Genomic DNA, 5,739 nt, shown 5'->3' on the forward strand with positions numbered 1-5,739 from the left:
GCTGCCTTCAGGCGCCGTCGGAAATATGGACGCTACAACAGAAACGAGCAAGTGAAGTGATTAAAAGTGGAAAATGTTTTTTCATTTTTTTCTACATAGTTTCTACTAGGGCAGGGCAATTAAACAATAATATAATTATGGCACTATAATTTGACCTCAATAACAATATAACAAATGTTAATTACATTTTTGATTTAAGGGGACATGGGCAAAAAAAGAAAGTATTTTTCTTTTCACATCTTACATGTAATTAAGGGATATTATTATCTTTCTTTCTTCTGAGAACCAGATACTTTCCCATGCACACCAGAAACTATCTCGTGCTTGTCCCCTTAGGGGCTCTGTACATTTCAGTAGCAATGATAATAAAGATTTTTAATAATAATATAATAAAAACAAATAATACCTGTTAACATTAAATACATTGTGCAAAACATTTGTTTTGGTTTATTCAAGCTTCAGTACAGCTTTAAAGATTTTTGCTTGAGAATAAATGTGTTTATGATTCCACTGATTGATATGATATCAAAGTGATCAAAAATAAAGTGGTTTTAATTGTTCAAAAACGTGTTGATGGAGCTGCATTCTTTATTCTGTTCAAGTATATTACAGTTTCTCTTTCTTAGATGCAGAAGAAAAAATATAGACAAGTCTGTAGAGTTTGAAAAATAGAGGCAAAATATATGTTATAAAATGAACCTTCTTATCTCTCAGGAATCAACCAAGCTTTGTTCCAATCCACATTTTATGAAATTACTTTCCCGAAGGGCTATTTTAATATTCCTCCACCTCCCAAGGATAACTCCAGGACATCCCCTTAACCTTTTACCTAATAAGTTGCTTTACGTCTATGACAATTTGGTTTTGTATGCAAGATGTTGAGAATTATGAGAAAGCAAATAAGTTTTTTATTTCTCAAGGGGAAAGTAATTTATTGTATTCAGGCCAGATTCATAAACCAATAAGTAAGAAAATAAAAATAAGAAAATGAAAATGACTTTAAAAAATATTCTTCTTCCTGTCGTGTTAGTTTTTTAAATGCTGATTGATTGAGATAATCCCTTGTATGTGTAAACCTAATTGTCCAAAAAAAAAAAAATCTGATAGTGAAGAACTCGGCATTGAAACGTCTGAGCTTGTGATGATCCCTTGAATGCAACATCGGCGTCACAGAATGGCGTCTCTGCTGGACTACAATCATGGCTACACGAACAACAACTACAGCTGCTCAAACTACAGATATTGCAATATCTCTTACGCATGCGCAGTCGGCTGCTTCAGTCACCTAATATGACATTTTAATTATGCATTCCCGAGACGCTCGTGACATTTAGCTCCCTGTCCTTTATTCTGTGTGCGCGTGCGCGTGCGCGCGCAAAGACTGCCGATGTTACCATTTGAATCATCCTAATGGCAACAAAGATATTTCCCTGCAAAAGATCAAATGGCTGTGACCTTATCGTGCTGCTGTAGTATTTTAAGCTCTATGCTCCGACTATAATATTTATTTTTATAATATCTTGTTTTTCTGGAGGGATCCAAATGTTCTCCAAACACAAGTCAGTCTTCATTTACATGACATGTTGTGCCGTCATCTTCATCACTCTCCCACCCTGTGCACCTTCACCGCCTCTGAAACAGGCAGAAAGCGACCTCTACTGGCGGATGAGAGAATTACAGCAATACACAAATTAGTTTTTTTGTCACTCACGAGGACTTTATTTACCCTGACATTAACTGTTAAAAAGTGAATGCGATACCTGAACCCTTAAAGGAAAACTCATGTGATATTCAGTATTTTTCTTATTTGTCAAGGGATTCAGTGAATTTATCTCCTATCGAGTCCTGTTGTGTGTCTCACAGCCTGATGTCTCTTCTTCCGCTGAGCCACACAGCTCCATTTTTTCCAGGAACTATTAAAACCCATCCGGGAGCCTCACTGGGTTTCTTCATCACCATGTGGTTTATACTGACTCATTCCCACACTGTAAGACATTTCAAGTTAGTGCAACTTGGAAATGCCAGTTAACTCAACTTGAAGACTGCCTTTGATTCAACTCAACACAAAAAAATTATAAAGTTGATATAAATACTAGTTCATCTGAACTAACAATGTTAATCTAGTTGTCTCAACATTGCTTTTTTTTTTTTAGTTGACTGAACTTTTTATAATTTGTTTCACCTTCATCTTCAAGTGTCTATATTTTATTTGAAATTTGAATACATGATGGTTTAAAAAAGACAAACTCAAAGGACACAGCAGTTAGGCTTTTTTCTTTCTCTTGCTCCCATCCCTGCACACCCACCTTTATCTGATAACTTACAAAAAGTCAAACTCAAACATATCTGACAAAAGTCTTAAATAGTCAACACAGTGAATTAATGCAAGTTTAACTCTCTAAAACTCACACGATTGAGTTCAAACCCCCAAACCTGTCAGAGCTCTTTGAGTTTAAAACAAGGAGTTAAGTGGACACAGCTTAATGGGGCTGTAATGATTTACAGTGCACACACACCATCCTGCTGCCCCAAATACTCACTAGAGTATCCACATGTGGATTCATCCGCCACTCAAAATAGTCCCCAGCAAACGCACTATTGCCTCCTGTTTGATGGAAAAACCACAATGCTCAGCTGTTTAGGGAAATAATCGACACGTTACAAGTGCTTTACAGGAAGAAATGTGGGGAGAGACAGAAAAGACAAGATAGAAATAAATATTAATAGGTTCAAAGTTTAAAGATGCTTTTTAAGTGTCTGCACTGATTCAGCTTCTCTAAAAGCTGGGAGGCTTGTGGGAGGCTTCTCCAGAGTCAAGGAACAACAACAACAACAACGAAAGCTGGTGTAATGTGTGAAGAAGATTTAGATGATTATTTCTAAAATCTTTAAGCTTAAGTAGAGGTCTGGTGGAAAAAGTGAGCGTTAACCACAGGTTAACTTGTGCAAACAGAGTCCTCACAACATGAGTAATACAACAACAGTGGTATGACTTTACTGCACATGTTTACTGCACGACTTCAGCTCATTGGCTGGGGTTCTGCGTCAGGTGAAAGAGTGGGAGGACAACATATACAGTCAGATTACATTCCTGCCAGTCATCTCTGTACGTGCGTGCCTCATGTAAGAATGGCGTGATGTGTTCACTGGCCACGCCTTTACCAAGGTGCAGGAGATGAAGCTGTCTAAGAGTAAAACAAATGATTCGTATTTAAACTACTACAGGTAAAGTATAAGTAGACTTTTAATAAGAGATTTCAATTTAAAATAATTAAATCAAACTTTTAATGAACTTAATCAACACAGATATCCCGTGGGAAATTTACAATATTAAAAATGTGTGTATAATTAATATATCACGTTTGCAGTGGTGGAAAGTAATAAAGTACATTCACTGAACTACTGTACCTAAGTGCAACTCTGAGGTACTATTTGATTTTATGTAACTTTAATTCCACATTTCAGATGGAAATATTGTAACTACTTTTCTGATGAAGATGTAAAAAAACCTATAATGAGTTTATAAAATATGTAAATTTAGCTCATACATACGTAACTTTAACCGCCAGCAGTTTATAAAATAAGTAATATTAGCTCTGCTGCAGCGGGCTGCAATATTAAAATGCTGCTTATATGTTGCACAGTGAGTACTTTTACTTTGATACTTAAAGTGCATTTTGTTTTACTCAAGTACAAAAACTGTATTTTTACTTGTGACAAATGTTTTTTGAAAAAAAGTAAAATGTCTGAAAACTTCTTCCACCGCTGCAAATTAGTTCCTGAATCAAGTTAAACACTACATTACCCATGAGCCTCGGAGACGCAATATCAGACTTCTAGCATGAATCAAATGCTTTGTTGTTGCAACAAGGACCAAAATTCAAACTAATATGATCCCAAATTTTGTCCCTTTTAATGACAGTGTCCCCGGTTTGATTCTGGCTACGGACCTCATGTCCTCTGATTGTATTTCCTGGAATATAATAACAATAATTGGTGAAGAATATATTTCAGGGCTTTGTGGGACTTGACTTGTGCACAGCCGTCTTTGTAGGACTTTGAGCAGCTTTTGTACGACTTATTTCTTCAGTAGTTCCAATGAAATCAGCTGACAGTGTGTTCGGTAGATTATTTAGTGTAAGCGGGACATAACTTCTGGAAAGACACGCTGCTGTAAAGTTTCTTTAATGTGATTTCTCAACAGGTGGAGCTGCACAAACAAAAGCCATTAACCTCAACTGTACTGGGGCGGAAATGGACAAACAACTCAAAACATGAAAAACTTAAAGGATCATTTCTGTATTTTAAACCCTGAGACCTTTTTGTGGACGCCATTTTGACGGACGCAATTGCCCCGAAGGAATATGTTGCAGCCGAATTCACGTCTGCTGGCTGAAGCATCTACTGCAGGACTCAAAACGTTTTGTGCCTGCTAGTCATCGCAACACCAACATATGTGAAAATAGGGCCCAGGTTTGGAAACACAGAAATGATCCTTTAAGCGAAAAAAAGTTCTTGAAACAACCAATTAAATGTTTTATCTAATCCCACTTTCTATTAAGGCGTTATAAGATTTGAGTAATGGCCTCGTTAAGGGTTTATCCATCAAGCTGTAATCCTTTAGATCACTGCAAAGATTAATAAAAAAAAGCTTTTGGGTTGCTAGTTTGTGAAAAAATAACGTCTAATTTGGGCGAACTAACCCTTTAAACTGTAGACTTGTACACGACAGACATATAATTTACAAATTACATAATATACTCAAGACCTGTACACAAAACATAGCGTATAATTCTCTTCGGGTCCACAGTGATGTCAGAATACACACAAGCAGGGTTGTGCTTTGTGTACAAATAATGTCATGAGTACATTTTTCTATATGTGTTTTATTTAAATGTTGTATTTAAATATGTTTGGACTCATGTGACCTTTGTGTTCGCAACATCTAGAACGAGGAGTTGAGCTGCCAGCGGAGACGGGAGGAGAGGCGACGCTCAGCTCTCCAGAACGGGGGTTTGCTCCATCACCTGCGTCTTCATCTGAAACAACAACAACAACAACGATGCAAATAAGTGTACGCTGCACACAATTAGTAATTTATTCTGTTGGGCCCCATTTGATCTGTTTTCAACAGCTCCCTATCTACTGGTTGTGTCCCTGATTATTTTAAAACGACTTGCGTGAACCCACTTTTAAAGAAACCTGGTTTAGATCCCTCCCTCCCACATAATTTTAGACCAATTTCAAAACTGCCTTTTATTGCAAAGATTCTAGAAAGAATTGTGTCCAAACAGCTGCTCACTGTGCTGGAAAATAACAAAATATTTGAAAAGTTTCAGTCTGGTTTCAGGAAGTACCACAGCACTGAGACTGCCCTGCTTAAAGTCACCAATGACCTTTTAATGTCTGCTGATGAAGGTATGTGCTCAGTCCTGGTACTCCTGGACCTTAGCGCTGCTTTTGACACCATTGATCACAACATCATGTTAGACAGACTGAGGCACCGGGTGGGGATCTCTGGTACTGCTCTAGAATGGTTTTCATCCTACCTGTCAAATAGGAAGTTTTGCGTGTCTGTAAACAACTATGTCTCTTCGTTCTGTCCAGTTAAATATGGTGTGCCTCAGGGGTCGGTCTTAGGACCCATTTTGTTTTCCTTGTATCTGCTTCCCCTTGGACACATTATCCATAAACATGGCATTTCTTTTCATATTTATGCTGATGACACACAAATATACT

Source organism: Micropterus dolomieu, linkage group LG01 (assembly GCF_021292245.1).
Source record: "Micropterus dolomieu isolate WLL.071019.BEF.003 ecotype Adirondacks linkage group LG01, ASM2129224v1, whole genome shotgun sequence".
Classification (NCBI taxonomy): domain Eukaryota; kingdom Metazoa; phylum Chordata; class Actinopteri; order Centrarchiformes; family Centrarchidae; genus Micropterus; species Micropterus dolomieu.